This window comes from Amphiura filiformis, chromosome 5, assembly GCF_039555335.1.
Source record: "Amphiura filiformis chromosome 5, Afil_fr2py, whole genome shotgun sequence".
NCBI classification, from domain to species: domain Eukaryota; kingdom Metazoa; phylum Echinodermata; class Ophiuroidea; order Amphilepidida; family Amphiuridae; genus Amphiura; species Amphiura filiformis.
The window spans coordinates 11,084,987-11,102,910 of record NC_092632.1 but is presented as its reverse complement, the minus strand read 5'-3'; the positions used below and the strand labels follow the sequence as shown (position 1 = coordinate 11,102,910).

The window sequence follows — 17,924 nt, the reverse complement described above, 5'->3', positions numbered from 1 at the left end:
GGTTTTCATGTAATTAATCACATAAAATTGATTAGTCGAACACTGCCCTCGTAGGCGAATTGTTGCCAATGAGCTATACGCAGCCTGTCATCATGACATGCTGCATATAGCTATTATCACACGGTGGTGGGCAAATTTGCCAAATTATATGGCACTGGTTCAATTGCATGATTTGAATGTTCTAGTTGGAGTAGATCCACTTAAAAGAAGTTAAACTCGAAGTTATAAGATTCAAGCTGCCGTTGATAGACACGTCAAGCATGATAACATGATTATTACAACCTGACGGTGTGGTGTTTGTGACTGCTTGTATCAACTGTCATGACTATAAGCTTAGGCTTGTTCCAGTGCCAGTGGTTCTGTCTTCTGAGACTGAAGGTATATGAATTCTTGGTAAGTTGCATTTTATCTATGAAGTTTTGACTTTCACTTTAGAAAGCATATCATGGTACATGAATGTAAATTCCACTTTACTATGAGCATATACCTGTACGGTACCGTACATGATATTTTAATGGTAATATAAATAATTTATGTGATATTGATATTTATTGTCATGATTGTTATTATCATGTATCAAATGACTGGTTTGATCAGTTGAGTTACTGGTACCATTCATGCATTAATACGTAATCAATTTTGCTTCAAGACAAGTTAGTTGCACAGGCAAATATTCAAGCTGACTAGTGTTAAATATTAAATTCGGGATTAAATTATTCTTTATCACTTTATAGGCCCTATCAGTCAATGTGTTTACGTTAGCGTCGGTCGACTCAGCAGGATCCATAAGTTTGGACGTAATGCTAAGTGTAAAAGGCCGGTATAAAAAGCTGCAAAAAAAGTGCAATATTGTCACAGAGATCTGCAGGAATATCTAGGTCTATGTCCCAAGTCTATTCTAGACTCTCTATTGTCTTTTTTCCCAATTGATGTATTTTATTGGGAATTTCGACTTGTATACATGACATGTGAAATGTGGTCATTTATGGGCATTTCCACGGTAACACGTGTTACACTTTAGCGCATCCACGTTTACTTTCCATCCTCTGGTTGTAATATAGTAAAATTTAATAATACAACAATGGTGCGAAAGCCGTAACCAACCAAAACAAAATCATAGCAACCGCATTGACCCTCTTTATTTCTGGCGGCAAAAAAGTTTATTGCTGAACAATAAACTCAATAAACGTTATTTAAACTTAAACACAATTTTGAAAATTTCAGACGTATATCACCAAGATTATCAAAAGCCGCTGCAAGGTCAAGGGAGTGAAAATATCACCAAGTTTATCAAAAGCCGCTGCAAAGTCAAGGGAGTCGCCATGCAGAAATATAGATTTGCAAGATAAGCGTAAGCAATTGTACTTTTTTTTTTGCCAGTTCACATGAATTTCTAACAAGTTTTCTATTCCCTGTTTCTAACTTTATACTTTAATACAGAGATGTGATTTTCAGAAATTTACCTGATTTCATGAAATTTTATTAAAAATTTATTGTTTTCAGGAAATTTTGCCCTGCACGATAGAAATTAGAATGAGACAGCTCATTTTTTCAGGAAATTTCAAAGCATATCAGGAAATTTTGACCATGTACTGTATCACATCTCTGTATTTATTTTATTTTACAATTTTACAATAATTAATCCAAGTCATGATAAAAATGATATGTTGATAAAATGATATTCATAAATTATGACCACATTTGCATGAATTGCCAATATCAGTTGCGTTTGTCTGCAACTCAACCCAATTCTGACGAGGAAGATGAGGATGATGAAGAGGACACAAATGATGATACAACAGCTGATGAAGATGGTTCAGACAGTGATGAGGGGTTGTCAGACTTGTATAGTGATTCTGAACAGTCCACTTCTGATGAAAACACTTAGTTAAACACCTCGGTATTGTGCTGACAAACAGTTCAACTCTTGACTGCAAACATTTCAATGTCCTGTAATGAGATTGATTTCTGGTCTAGCAGTTCTTTGTGCAGCATTTGGATTGAATTTCATTAGTCATTTCTCTTAGCAAGCTTCCCAGATGAGAATTTTCTATTGCAGGCTGACATTTATATTACCTTTATGTCCCTGATATGCACAAAAATGCATCAATTGGATATTTTGCGCTAAAAGTTGTGACCTGATTAAAAGTTTGTTTTATAAATCATTGTAAAAGACGGGTGATTTTGTGGTATTCAGCTCTCTCTCTCTGTACTTCCTATCATTTTGTAGTTCTACACACTAAAAAGTATATAGATTGATGGATATCGTGCACTAGAGTTTATCACCAGATGTCTGCCGATGCTCCTATTTCACAACAACTTTGCGTGGTAATATCTGTACGCAGCACGCGCGTAGCATAGCAAAACACTGGCATCAGCAGACATCCAGGGATAAAGTTTGAACATATCAAAAGTTGATTTTTGGACAAATTCATTGTTTATGTTGTAGCAATTATTTTGAAGTTGAAGTACTTTTGCTCCTATAGGGCCTAAACCACTTTAGTTTCCTCAGTGGGAATTCACAGGGTGATTTCCCACAGAAACATTTAAAAGTACTTTTGCTCCTATAGGGCCTAAACCACTTCAGTTTCCTCAGTGGGAATTCACACTAATATTATTATATTATTTGATTTGTAAATTATAAGATGTTTGTAGCAAAGACAAACCTATAATATTTCAGGTCATTTCATCATGGCAGTTGGCAATGGTAGGCTAATGTCTTGCATGATACAGTTGTGCACACATTGTTTTTCACTTGTCCATTTCACTGCCAAGATTAAATGAAATGGAGTATAACATGAGTAAAACTAGATTGTTTGTGTCTTTTCAGATCAATGAAATGGCTCTACGAATGAATGCATTGATGAACAGATTATATCGACTACTACTAGCAAGTGTCATTTTGGAAATAATAATTAAGTAATTCAAGATTAAGAACTTGCAGAATGTATGTTACATTAAGGAAAGGGATAATAGATAAGGTGACAGGTGACATCATGCGCACACATCATGGCAATTTCCACTGTTCTTTGCCCAGCATTATGCGTATGCATCATACTTTGATCAAGGTCCATTTCATATCTAGTACAAAAATGTAGGCATACAAGAAAGCCATTTTAAACATCAATATTATTCCAATTGCCCTGGTTGATATACACTGATGTCACCTCATCTATACATTTATGACCATTACCGTAACCACTCGGGTATAAGCCCACCCCCCTAGATGGCAGATTTCACTTCAAAAATGGCGGTGGGCTTATAACCGGGGAAGGGCTAGTGCATTTGTATATGCCCAATGTACCAGTAATTTCTATCATCTATGTCAATTTCTTAAAATTATAAGTGTGGAATGTTAATCATCAACTGATATTTTTTTATATTTGTTCTTAAATATGAGAGCAAAGCATTGATTTGTTTTAAGAACTTTGCCAAAATTTAGTACTGGGCTTATACCTGAGTGCACCCTTGTTCCCAGAATGTTTTGAAAAATAGGGGGTGGGCTTATAGCCGAAGGTGGGCTTATACCCGGGTGGTTACGGTAATTGTTATTGGGCTGTTAAAATGTAGTAAAGCTAGTCTTAGAGATACTGTCCAATAGTTCTTACAAAACAATGGGACAGCATTGATTTAGTATATTTAGTAAGACCACACTAAGGCATTTAATTTTTCCAACTTGTCAAAGCGATATATGTAGTATACCATTTGATATGTTAAATACAAAATTATACATTGCTAAGGAGCAACTTAAAATGTGTGTTGAACAGCACTTTCACTTTTCAGTAAAGTTATTATGGTTCAACATAATTAAGCCATACTTTAAATAAGATTCTTAAACACTTGAGAACGTTCCTGCAATCTTATTGGTTCTTACCTGTGTGATATGACACGATATCACACGGGTCAGCGTGTGCATTGACGCGATACTCGTACTCGCTATTTGAACCAATCGGAGGCGCATAACAACAACGGGACTGATCGATTTTAAGCCCTAGGTAATTCCTTGCAAAATGTAGGATTTAATTTCATTAATATTTGTAATAGGGGCCTACTTGAAATGATATTTTTATTTGAATTGAAGTGTTTAAGAATGAGAATAGTATTGTTTTTAGTTGCTGTCGTGCATCTATCGTCTCATATAACACGGGCGACATCATTATTTTTGGCGTAAACCAACTCGGCTTCGCCTCGTTGTTTTCAAATAATGATGTCGCCCGTGTTATATGAGACGATAGATGCACTCAGGGCTAAAAACAATACCCTTATTCTCTAATTCACACCTGTGGCTGAGATCAATCCTGTGGTAAGCAGACTCAAAGCAGATACAAAATAATTAATAAAAAACATGTTGACAATGCATATCGTGTAAGATTGCCAAGTAGAATGATAATGCAAGATTTTTCAATATATGTCAATCAAGTCGCAAAGACTCTCAATGTAATACACAGTGGCTGCCTGTGCTTGTGGCTCAAAGTGAAGCAGGTGCATATGGTGGGATCATTTTAGACTGAAAATAAGGGTAATGTGCAAGTCTGGGGTGCCCTGCAGTTTCACTCACCCTGAGCCTATAGGAGTTACGCCATTGTAATACGCTCATGTACAAATAACGCATCCATTGACACATATTTTATGCTATATATGGTGTTTTTTGAAAATAAATGAAAAACGATTTGTTTAAACAAGATATAATTGTGATATTTGAATTTCTTGTGTGATTTACTTTCATTTGATACCCATATTGACATACTTTCGGTGGAATTCAGATTTGACCCCCCCTGGGGGGGGGTCCGTGTGAATATTTTGGGGGTCTCCCGGTCGGTGCTTAAAATACTTGCCATGGACCATCCAAATTGATGGTGCAACTAAAAATAGCATTAAGAATTCAAAAAAAGTACTCTGTGCTCCCTGGTTACATTGCGTTTAAGAGTCAAATATTATTAGCATTCTTTAAAAACCAGAACTCAACATATTATGAAAGTTAGTATTGTCGAGAGTACACGTTAACTTGAAAAGCAATAAAGAAGTTTAGAAGACAAGCGCAAAGTAAACAAAACACCAGAAACTTGCTTAAATTAGGAAATACATTTTGTTTCTAGTTCTACGGGTTAGGCATGACAATAACAACCCGGGTACAAAACAATTCAATCTCAAATAACAAGTGTTTCCAGTTAGAGTCGCAAAATATATTTGTCTAGACTATGAACGCCTGTTGCAGCTCAGGTATTACAAATAAATTCAGCCGCGATGGATGTTTGAGTTGTGACATGTATCTCGAAATACAAGTAATCAAACACTTTGCCTTACTTGATAGAGTCATCGACTCACTTATATTCATCGCATAACACGTTTCTTTACAATATACAGATATACAAGAAAAAGGCGGAAAAGGGCATAGTAATGTGAGCATTTGTCTATGTGCTATGGGGTAACATTTAAGTCGTGCCTATCTAGTTCGAAGGACTGTGCTACCTTTGGGGGAAAGTTTAAACACGAGTTTTATCGATTCTAATTAAGTGTTGGTGGTTTGGACGTTTAAGAAACGCACTGAAAAGGTGTAATATAATGAAACGAGTAGGTGTAAATCGACAGAGATCTGCTTCCTATAGAGATTCTTGTTTGTCTATTCCTCTTAAATGTTATCAGCCCTGAAGATATAATTTATAAATCCTGTCGATTTTTACAAGAAATCTAAAAATATCCATCAACATACGGCATGCTTCATTAGTATGGGTACGATTATTTATTTGTCACTTTCAGGACTTGATCATTTATCTACCATATCACCTGCAGTCCAACATAATCAGGTGCGTAAACCATCCTTTCTGTACAAGGGGCAAAAGACCGGTCTCTTAGAATTGGGCCACGATTAGAGGATAAGAGCATCTAAAAAGGTTTGCTTTGACATTATTTTTCACTCTTATCTGCCCAAATTTGAACCTGATTTTTTTTTTACCGAGGGGCGATTTTTGGATACTTATTATCTTTCGTTTGTTCTACAATTCTCGCTCTGCAAATGGCTGAATGTTCAAAAAATACCTTTTGAGCAGCGGTGCAAAAGAACACAGTTATTATCTTAAGAAAGAAAGGAGCACGACAGAAAAATGAATACAGTATTTATCATGTTGAATGAAAGTAACTACGAAGACTGAAACAACTAAGCGAGCAACCATATAAACATAGACAGGCTAAAGAGTTGGGCCTTCAGGAAACATCTTATTTAAGGATGGACTGATAATTGATCGAGAAACTAGATACCAAAACGTAAGTAATATCAAATACCAGTTAGGACTCACTACGCAGCTATATCAATGGAAACCAAAGAACTCGGATCAATTTAATTTCACACCTACACTCTGCTCCTAAACAAGCTTAAACACGTACGTGGAGGCTAAACAGAAAAGTAGAACAAGAGCTCATTTCAACAGGAATATAGTTTTGTAGCAAAGTTTAATGTGGTAAGAACACGCTATATTACCACTAATACGTGTAGAGAATAAAAGGCTTCATACATCGTATATCGCATCATTGTATTCCCGGTACGCATGTACTAAAACTTGAAATTATATAACAACCAGATCAGCTGATGCTTGTGAAAGAGATTTAGGCTAAATCAGGGTTTGAATATTTTACTAGGAACCAATCTCGTAAAAGTCAGGGATTTCACAGACTATGCGACAGCCTTGAAGACAAAAATGGAGATAAAAGTACAGTTAAACTACATAGTTTTGTTCCTATTTTAATATTGGAATAAAAAGGTTATTCTCGCGAAAGTCAGGAATTGGCATCACAACGCGCAACTTCAGCGAGGTAATAGCTGCTATAAAAGTAAAGTAGTTAGCCTACAGCAAAATCCATTATTTTCAACTTGCTCTTATGAATTCCAATCATTCCAATAAATATCAACTTTCTGTAGTTACGTTGAAATAAATATTTCATGTTTAAGAGAATATCCAGTGAAAATCGCATGTTCGTAGAATGTTTTAGCCGAAAATCAATTTTTGAACATAGCCAGATTTCTTAATTTTGCGAGGGCGCACCCACATTATGATGTTATAGCGACATTATGTTTGTATTTAGCCTATTTGTTATCAATGGATGCAAGAGAACTATAGCTAGAGATTGGTACCAGATAACTCCCTCTTCTTAGTTTGTGTTACAAAAATGGCTCAGCAGCAGAACGACCAGGATTGAAGTATTTGCAATTTAACGCCGCGCGAGGTTCAAAGTGTCTTTTTATTGAAGTTTCTTGTAGCAGTCCTGTATATTCTCGCATGGAATATTACGAAGTGCTTGCGGGTCAAATAATACTCACGGTACTTAACTTGTACTTAAGTCTAGGTACATAATTATTTTGACAATCGTTATAGAAAGAGAGATAGCATTTTCTTTAAGGGCAGAGTAATGGGAGAGAACACGGACCTTTTCGAGCATCATTATTTTTGAATTGTATGTCCAAAGTATATAAAACTATACATTTTTGGAAAGGAAATGAGTCAAGGAATCCAATGGTGACGTCAGATTTGTTCAAAAATCTCGAGTTTTTGAAAAAATCACAAAAAAATCACTTTTTTACCCAATTTTTTGTGACAACTTAAAAAAAATCCGTTCGGAGTAAAAAAAAATTAGTTAGTTTTTCATGGAGAAGAGACATGAACTTAGGGAAGGTTTTTTTTTTTTTTTGAAATTCGTCTTATTTTTCGAAATATTGCAAAAAACATGTGAAAAAAGCAATTTTGTCACTCTATTAAGCTAAAAATTGCACATAATGGTGTATATTTTTGTTCAAAACAAATATTTTGAAAAAATGAGAAAACCTTCCCTAGACTTTGAAGTGCTCTAAACGATAGTGTTGAATATTTTTTGAGTTATCTTAAAAATCGTACAATATTGTTAAAAATGAACTCTGAGAAATCGACGTTTTAGTTAAAAAAATGTCAAAATTATGCACAAAACGTCCTTATATTTTAAAACGGCAAGACTTTCACGCTTGTAAAAGCTGTATCTGGTGCATGGTCTAAATATGTATCTTTTTGCACCAATGAATCTATAATGTCTGCTTTTAGTGCGCCTAAATCCAAAATAATTAAAAAATCTAAGTGGCTTTTTCACTGCAAATTTTTGTTTTGTTTACATCACATTTGCTGGCGTTAACAACACTAGCGGGACACCCGCTAGATGAGTAAATGGGAGCGTTCACTAAAACAGGAGGAATTACTGAACAGGTAGAATCATTGAAAAGGTAAATTTTATTTATCTGAACCTGACCCTCTTTAAGCCTACGTTTCCATTTTAACTTCTTTCTTTCTTTTTAGTTTTTTCTACATGGGCCAATTTTGTTCCATTAAAAAAAAAATTCTGCTGCTAAGCTTCCGATTTTCCGTTACCATGTTTTTTTATTTATTCAACCCCGTTCCCGTTATTTTCTAAATCTGTCCTTTCTTACATTTCCATTTTAGCTTCTATTTTATTTGCTGCATAGCTTGTGATTTCCCGTTTTCATGTTATTTATTTAATTCTGTCCTCAGTTTAATAGCTTTTTTATTTAAACTTCCTGATTTTATTATAGCTTTTTTTCCCCTTACATTTCCTGAAGAGTTTCTTTCTTTCCTTCTTTAGCCTATTTTATTCCCGGTTTCATTTTGTGACTAACTAAGTATAACCCACATACTCGTACAGCCTGTTTGTCCTCATTTTGCTTTCTTTTTTATTTATAGTAGGCCTACCTCTTCATGTTGTTTGTACTTTTTAACACACATCTGTTTCCCGTATTTATTACGCTACGGTTGTTCACCCGTAATATCATTCATTACGTGACTCTGCGTCGTTTACGCGTGCCATGGCGTTGTGCTGCGTTACCCGCGCGGTATCGCTGCGCTACGCGAGCGGCTTGGCATTAGATACGCCCGTGCGACGCGCAGGCCTAGCTTAGTAACTGACTCCTTTTTTTGTTTACCTTGGATAGCAACGGACCACATTTTCACTGATTTTGAGGCCAATTCTTGACCGTATTCAACCAAATAAAGTTTAAACACGTCCCCGTATATTCCTCGATCTCCCGTATGAATTTGGCGACATTTGGATTGAAACTGACGGAGCCTTTATAGCGATACATACATACATAGATACATACAACATTCCCCTATTTATAGTAAGATACCGAATGCGCCTTGACTGCGTTGGACATACGCGCAGAGTTGCGCCGCGTCACGCGACGCGAATCGCGTGCGTAATCACAATATTTCGCATTCGCGCATTGCCGACTCATTATTTCCCGCCAATTTACTAAGCTGTCTTGAGCCATGTGACTTTTTAGAGTTGAAAAGAGTGAAATAAATCAAGCAATAATACAAGTAAATATTAGGAAGTTGTATTTTTATCAGTTTCAAGTGAAAGAATACATCTCAGTGTTGATAAATATCAAGAAATCTCAAATTCGGGTGTGGACGAATGTGTCTCCCCTTACTCTGGCCTTAAATGGGGTTTTTGTTTTTCCCCTACAACATTATTGTTAACATGACTCTTAATAAGATATCGAAGAAAGATTGCCGTGAAATGAAGCTACTAAAATGCTTCAATTCCTTCAAATCTGCAAATCGATCTATTGTCAAACCTTCTAAGCGAATTTTAGCCTCTGCGCCCCCTAAAAAGACAACCTGCATTCACTGATACAAACGAATCTTTTATAAGAAAATAGACGTTCTCAAACATGGTCTTTCTTGATTTTCTCGCATTTTAGGATAAGTTTATCACGTATTGGGAAAATGAACTCTGTTAGCGGAACGCTAAAATAACTAAGCACCGTGGGCGTTTAGCTATTAACATTCTAATATAACTAAATCATTCGGCTGAATGTAATATGATGTTGCAAATCCCTTTAGCAGCTGCTCATTAACACCTTGTTTTTTTCGCTAACACGAAAGAAGAAGCGATTTCTTTTCTTTGAAATTGCAAACATTAATGTCAATAACGGGAACAATATAGTGATATTACGACTTACGGTCAATAACATTGGTAAATTGATACGCCTAAAGGTCATTGAATCAAGCGATTTTAAAGTAATTTCTACATGCAAACCATTGACATTACTGAATATGCAGAAACCCAAAAAGTAACAAAATATAATCTAATCAAACCAGCATGCATGGTTACTCATATTACAAGTATTCTTGATTTTTCTTTTTTCAAATCAATTGACGTCGTTAAAATGTTGACTATAAGTCAATTCAATTTTTCTTTTAATTTGAATACGTTTTATTGTGTAATTTACTCTATAAGAATTAAATGTAATAATTTTTAGGCATCAATATTCAATGCACATATTGTACAAAGTATTATGTTAGGTTTGGCATCTTATTTTCCAATATTAATGCAATCAATGTTTTTGGCATCCTTAAACCTGAAATAATAAAATTATGATTGGTTCCATTTTCTTTCTATACCGAGGTCAAAGGTCATCTAGGGGGAAAATGCCCCAATTAGATAAGACTGAAATAAAGCAGCAAGTGGATAAAACAATGTGTACTGGGCAACTCTGGACAGCTTATAACATGTTTTTAATTTTATCAAGATCTTGGCTACTTGCCCATTTGAAATACACTGTAATGTCGACCCAGAATTCATTGCTGCAAATTATTTCTGAATTTCAAACTTTGTCTAAATGGGTTTAAACTTCATGGGAGATGGATGAAATAAACTTGAGGTCATCTGAGGTCAAAATTCATCTAGGGGCTAAATTAAAACTTCCCCGATTGGGCTTAAACTTGATGAAATCATTCGTATGAAGGGAACATTACACGTTAAAGTACGCCCAATTGGGCTTAAACACAGTATAAAGAATTCTCAATATGACGGGAACAAGAAGATTGCACAACTCCTGTGAGCACCGCAATGTCTTCCCAGCATTCATAGCTGAAAATGAGAAGGCATGATGCAGTCATGTCTACAGTAGAATTCATCTCGACCTTTGCAGGACTTAAACCCCATTAAAAGCTATTAAACCAAGATAACACTCATTGAAGCAGCTCAACTGATTAAATCAGATCTTCTCTGGTTGTGTACACAAGTGTCTGTTTTCAATGTGCGACATCGCAATAAAGCTGGTATTACAGCTTCAGTTGGGTAACCGATTATAAAGGAAACGAAAGGAAACAATGGTATGTGTACCATTGTTCACGAAATGACACAAAGACCTGCTTTTTGTTAACCAGCATTCTTCAAAATGAGCAACATAATGATTGTTGACTTAACACGCTTTGGAAATAATTTCTTCATATTTTTGGTGTTATCTGTCGTTTACATATCCTTCCTAAAACACAAAAGTGCGACCCTCTCCAAACATCTAAATTAGCTAAAAATTTAGGACATGTTACAAAACTTTATTTTCTAGAACCTATTTAGAATAATTTAAATGTAGCTTTTACCGTTTTTTTTTTTTTCCTTCAGAAGTGAGCGGTCCGATACCAATATTTTCGGTCAAATCTCCATTCAATTAACACGGGGAGTTGGCTAGCTATGCCTTGCACTCACTCATATTTTACAAAAGTGCGACCATTTCTGAACATCTAACCTAGCTGTAATTTTAGGTCATGTTAGAGAAATATATTTGCTAGAAGTTTTGGAGAATAAATAAAATATTGGCTGGTTATTTTTCACACAGTGATGTTAACTAGGCAAGTGTCCATTCTCCCAACATACATCATTTGTTGAGGTCACACGTCAATGGTGAGAGCACTGTGTATTGTGTACAGGAAAACGGACAGTAACTGCAGTATGGTTTTTAATAAATTTCAAACGGATGGATCAAATAAAATTGAGGTCATCCAAGGTCAAAGGTCATCAAGCCAAGGTCATCTAGGGTCAGAGGTCATATGGGATCATTGGGATCAAACAGCATCGCTATCATGCTGCTGGTGCTCTCATGTACAGCTATAGTGCCCTCACAGCTACCGGTGCCCTAGTAATTTTGATACGAGTATAATATAGAGAGAAAGTATTTTAGATGGGATTCTGTTATTATGGGAGACAGTTACTTGAAAAAAAAATCACCCACTAAAATGAGCACAGAAATACATCTATTACTAACAAAATCCGAAACTTGACCCACAATTAATTGCGAATAATTATATTAACCCTAATACGCCAGGGGCTTTTTGGCGACGGGAAGGGAAAGAAGGAATTAATAAAGAGAGAAAGGAAAGAAAGAAGTTGTTTGCTCTGGGTGAGATTCGAACCCGATACCCCTCGCATGCCAAGCACTGGGTCGGCGACACTTTGCCACGGGTCTTGGGCTTCGCTATTGCAATTTAATAAAAGCGCCTGACCAAAGTCTTTCGGCGGCAAAAATCGTTTTACCCTCAGCCAAACATCAATTCCCGGCCCCTGTAAGTCTAATTGGAGTCCCTATATAATTATGTTAAAGTCGAAAGTTTTGACAGATTGTTTTCCAATGCTCAAGCCATTATCTCTTCAATCAGGTTTATTAATATGTGGTGGTATCGTACCTACTCGATTTAGTGCAAATTAGAAAAGAGGGAGTCATACACGAATTAAGAAACGCACCGGAAATGGATTTCTCAAAGTACTACAGCTACTTATCCTTTCCTTTACCCGTCACTTTTCTTCCCTTCCTCGCCTTCCTTTTCAGTCCCTGCCCTTCTCTTTCCTTACTTTCCCCTTACATTAACTTACATTAACATATGCTCTTCTTAAATTACCTTACTTTTATATACTTACAATTTCTGCTTAAATATTTGATTTTGAACAAAACTATATTTTTATATAATAAGATATTCAAGACTTCAAAACATGAAGTTTTATAAATTATTTTTAGACACAATATTAAAGGTTTTCCGATCACTACAACACCATTCTATACCAAAACTGAAATTCTTTAAATTTATAATACTGTAATATATAATAATAATAATAATACTAAAAATACTAATACTAATAATAATAACACTAACGATAATAATAATTACAATAATAATAATAATAATAATAATAATAATAATAATAAAAAATAATAATAATAATAACAGTAATAATAATAATAATTTCGCTTATGTCCATTGCTGCAAAAGTGTACAACAAGATCCTTTTGAACAGGATCCGACCTCACATTGATCCTTTACTGAGAAGCAACCAGGCTGGCTTTATATCAGGTCGCAGCTGTGCTCATACACATTTTGAGGAGGATCATGGAAGGCTTCAAGGAGTACCAACTTCCCTTGACAGTCACTTTTGTGGACTTCGAAAAAGCCTTCGACTCCATCAACAGGTCCGTCATGTTTTCAGCGCTGCGCCATTATGGAATACCAAAGGTTGTGGTAAATAGTGCTGTTATGGTAGATGGAAGTATCTCAGAGCCTTTCCAAGTAACAACTGGAGTGCTTCAGGGTGATGCGTTAGCACCATTCCTGTTCATTATCCTGGTAGATTACCTTCTGAAGAAATCAACTTCTGGAATTGACGCTGGTATTGTTACCTACCCACGTCGGTCAAACAGGTATCCTGCCCTGTTGGAATATTCCACAGCCCGGGCTCAGTCGCAGCGTACCAGGACTGCAACTGCACCAGCAGATCTAGGCCTTGTCATCAGCGCACCTAAGACAGAATATATGACTGCAAACGCCCAACCAGCACTTGAAGTCTATGGCAGTACCATCAACCATGCAGGGGCGTAGCAAGAGCCTCAGGGCCCATGGACAAGAAATAGTGCGGGACCCTTTTAGCAGGGCCGTATTTACCATTGGGTCAGAGGGCCCCAAAATTGCCCTTTGCATGTTTCTCTTAGCCCGACAACACCATGTCTTGGACCAAAATATGGTAAAAATTGGACAATTTTGCGCGCTTCGCGCTTATCATACTAGCCCTTCACATAGCAAAATGCGCATTCATTTTGGGCTAAAATGGCCTAACATTAAAAATTTATTTCGCGCGCAAATGTCATAGTAAGATCGGAACAAAATAATATGCTTATCTCCATCTAATTTGCAATGCTTCTGCCACCACCGTCGATCTTATAATAGGCCACCAATTTGTAAACCAAACTTAGCCTCTTGAGTGTACATGCTTTCCTCACGGTGAGTTTGGCGCCTGTAAATTTTGGATTCGGGGCCCAGATAAATTTGGCCCTGCCTTTTAGCATCTCCTTAATCAGCGCTTATTTCAATTTCTCTTGTGCTTGGGCCCCTGAACCCTCGGGGCCCATGGACTTCGTCCACCCTACCACCCCCCCACCACCACCACCACCCCACCCCCGCTTGCTACGCGCCTGCAACCATGTCACAGACTTAAAATACTTGCGTTCCAGATGGGCTCTAGTGCTGGAGACCTAAAAAGAAAAAAATCACTAGCCTGGGCAGCTTTCTGGAAACTGGAACGCCTTTAGAGAAGCCAATCCCTGCCAATCGAAACAAAAATCAAGCTTAATTATAATTATTTGGAACTTTTAAACTCAAGCTGTTTGAGACAACTTGTGTTGCTGTCTTTCTGTACGGGTGTGAGTCATGGGTAATCACCAAGGACATGGAAAACAAGATCAATGCCTTTGCAACATCTTGCTACAGAGTCATGTTAAACATCAAGCGTGTGGATCGGATTCCAAATGAAACCATCTACAATCTGACCAACACCACTCCACTGGTTGCCAGAGTCAAGATTCATCAACTCAACTTCCTCGGCCATGTACTGCGTCTTGAAGACGACGAGCCTGTGAAAGAATATGCCCTTTATATTCCACTACATGGGAAGAAGAAACCGGGACGGCCGCGCACACTGTACTTACAGTATGTCCAGCACTGAAGGGATGCTGCAGCCAAACAAAATTGTTTCGCTTGCCAAAGATCGCAATAGTTGGAGAAAGCTTGTAGATGAATACGCAGCCGACTGATGAATAATAATAATAATAATAATAATAATAATAATAATAATAATAATAATAATAATAATAATAATAATAATAATAATAATAATAATAATAAATCAATATTTCTATAGCGCAATTATAGCATGATCACAAGTAACTTGGTCCACTGCTTTTGTCGGCTTGTTGACATTCCCTGGAAGTGATGATGTTTTTGTTTTGAGCAGTGGATCGTATACATGATCGAGAGATACGAGACCTTCGTCGCGGTTGGTTGCTTTGGCCCCCCTTTTTACGAATGTAGATTGCTTCCCTAATTCTCCTGCTGGAAGCATTTGAGTCCTTATCGAGGATTGTGGCCGCTTCCTATGCTGTGATGGTTTTCTTGGGCTATGTGGTCTATGGCTGATTTGTGCTGTTTGTGCTGTTCTGTGATTCTTTTCGGTTTGCTCTCGTGAACTTTCTTTCAGCAATTGTTTCCGAGTCCTTTTTGTGTTCTTTTAGTCTTGTTCCAAACTGTCGACCGGTCTCCAATATGTACGACCTGTCACAACCTTTACAAGGAATATTGTACACTAGATCACTAGTCTGCTCAATGTTGTTGTTTTTGTTTGTTTTATTATCTTCGGATGGACAAGCAGACTTTACAGTGTGTTGGTGGGTCTCATCGCAGTGGAGATGTGGTGTTTCCTGAAGATTCTTTGGAGTTTCTCCGACAAGCCCTCTACGTAGGTTATGATTACCATGCCTTGTATCGTCCTTCTTTCAACCGCCACGAAGGTGTCGTATCTCTCGATCACGTATAGGGTTAGGGTGAAGAAGGCATTCTGCTGTTATACCTGACAACATTGTAAGAATGTTGTGAAAATGTCGTTATAATGCCGCAATTTGATTGGCGGGTTGAAATTAAATTGGGACGTAAACCCACCAAAAGCAATATATATTTTTTCACCATGGCGTTTTTTAAAGGGCTCACAAAGGTTTTTAGAAAACCCTAAAATGTCTATTCAAGTAAAGATCATAACATTTCGATAACAGTGTTTTAATAAGATTTAATTAAACGTTGTACAAGATGTTCTTTGAAAGTTAGCATAACATTAAAGTTTGACAGAAAGCGTTTTATATCCTAACATTTCGACAACATGGTAATAACATTTATTGATAGTATAGTTGTTTTATTAAAAACCTTCTCATAATCTTTCCTAACGTGACGTTGACTTTATAAATTATAAAAATGTTATACAACTTTGATTGGAATATGGTTTTTATAACGTCTTTAACACGTTTTGTGTTTGTGCAAGTTTAAAGAAACGCAGATGAAATAATACCATGAATAGGCCTATGGGCCTTTATTATTTTTTTGTTTGGCCTGGTCGACATCCCGAAATCTTTATGCAAAACGGGTTGAAGTGGCTAGTATTGTGGGAAACCGTAAACTTTGTTGTTATTTTCTTTTGATTGGTAAATTTAGCTGTGAATACTAGGCGTGTGTTTTATATGACGAAGACAACTTTATCGACTTTTGGTTGTATATATGTTGAGGCAGTTATCGATTTAATCGTAAATTCTAAATGTGAAATTCATAAGAGAAAGCTTTTGATGGTAAAAGGAAATCTTTCTTTGATAAAAAATAATGCTAGCAATCAAGGCCCCTTAAAAATGTTTTACTTTATAAACATTTGATCTTAAATGATCACTTTAATCTTAAATAGCAATCAGCTTATTTTAATTTATTCCAGTAAAACTTTTATATTTAATCACTCTTTTTAGCTAAAAAGCATGGCTGGTTTTTTATTTAGCTGAATGCAGCAACCAACGAGGAAGAAATACAATTCTGCCAAGACTATTAGAATTCTGTGAGTTAAAACTAACAAGATAAAGATATCGGTCTTCAGACCAGAGATGATTATATACCAATACATCGTATGGTACAATACACCGTACCTTACGTAGAGAGGCAGGGCATGTAGATGAAAACAAAATGCCAGTGTATGTGATTCAATGGACAAGATACACTTCTGGCACTTAATGTGCAGAAAATGTGCTTTAAAATAGAACCCAACTAATTATAACAAAATAATGAGGCCATGTTACCATAATTGCACTACTTTGTGTAAATCACGTTGTTTAGTCTTTATTGTGTAGTCTTTAAATGTGTGTGTCATTTTAGAGCAGCAGTAACATGAGAATATAAACTTAAACATTGTCAATCTCGATCAACGCCAAAGTCGTATATTAAAACAATTTTGAAAAACAAAACCACAAAAAGTGTTGGCTCATATTCCAAATGATTTTGGGCACATACCTGTATTGTGACAAAATGTAGCTAGTAGAAGGGATACGGTTTTTACCTGCCAAAGTTAAGTTTGATTTCAGCTTGATTTGTCTGCTCTAGGCAGATATACCGTACCGGTACTTCATAGCCAATGTAATGTCATGCATGTGCAAACTTTAAATATGCCCTCCCAGTTCTCAGTATCTGTTTACGGCGTTTTACTTTTGGAGTGGACTGATAAAAGACATACTTGAAGTATTTCCCTCCAGTAAAGCAGTATCTACTATGTCATTGAAAACAAAATATAAACAAAACAATGAAATTTGTAATTAATCAATGTCCTTATTGCCCAAATTCATGTCAAATCAAACGAAACAACCTCACCTCGCCTCATCAGACTATTTCACACACTGTCTTTTGGTGTTCTTGCCTTCCATGGCTTATGTAGTTTATGATGTCATCTCTCCATCTCATTTTCTGTCTTCCTCTTATCCTTTTCCGGTCCTTGGTTGGCTTTCTGTTTGTTAGGCAAAAAGTGTTGGCTCATGTTCAATTGATGCAGGAGATATACCTGTGTTGTGACAAAATATAGCCAGACATGATACGTTTTAGTCTCTTGGTCCATCTGTTGTCTAACATACATACATACATACATACACCCCCTTTTCAGGGGCGGCATCACGGGGGGGTAGGGGCCGCCCTTATCATTTGCAAAAAAAAGAGAAAGAAGAAGAAAAAAAAGAAGAAGAAGAAAGAAAGAAGAAAAAAGAATAATGAAGGTTG

At 36.4% G+C, this 17,924-nt stretch overlaps 1 long non-coding RNA gene across 1 annotated transcript; it reads left to right on the top strand.

Annotated features, from left to right (window-relative positions):
• Nucleotides 1–205: 205 nt before the first annotated feature.
• LOC140152616 (uncharacterized) lies at nt 206–3,210 on the top strand. Its single transcript, XR_011859037.1, has 3 exons — nt 206–393; nt 1,225–1,351; nt 2,831–3,210. It is a non-coding gene; the product is annotated as an uncharacterized lncRNA (long non-coding RNA).
• Nucleotides 3,211–17,924: the final 14,714 nt, after the last annotated feature.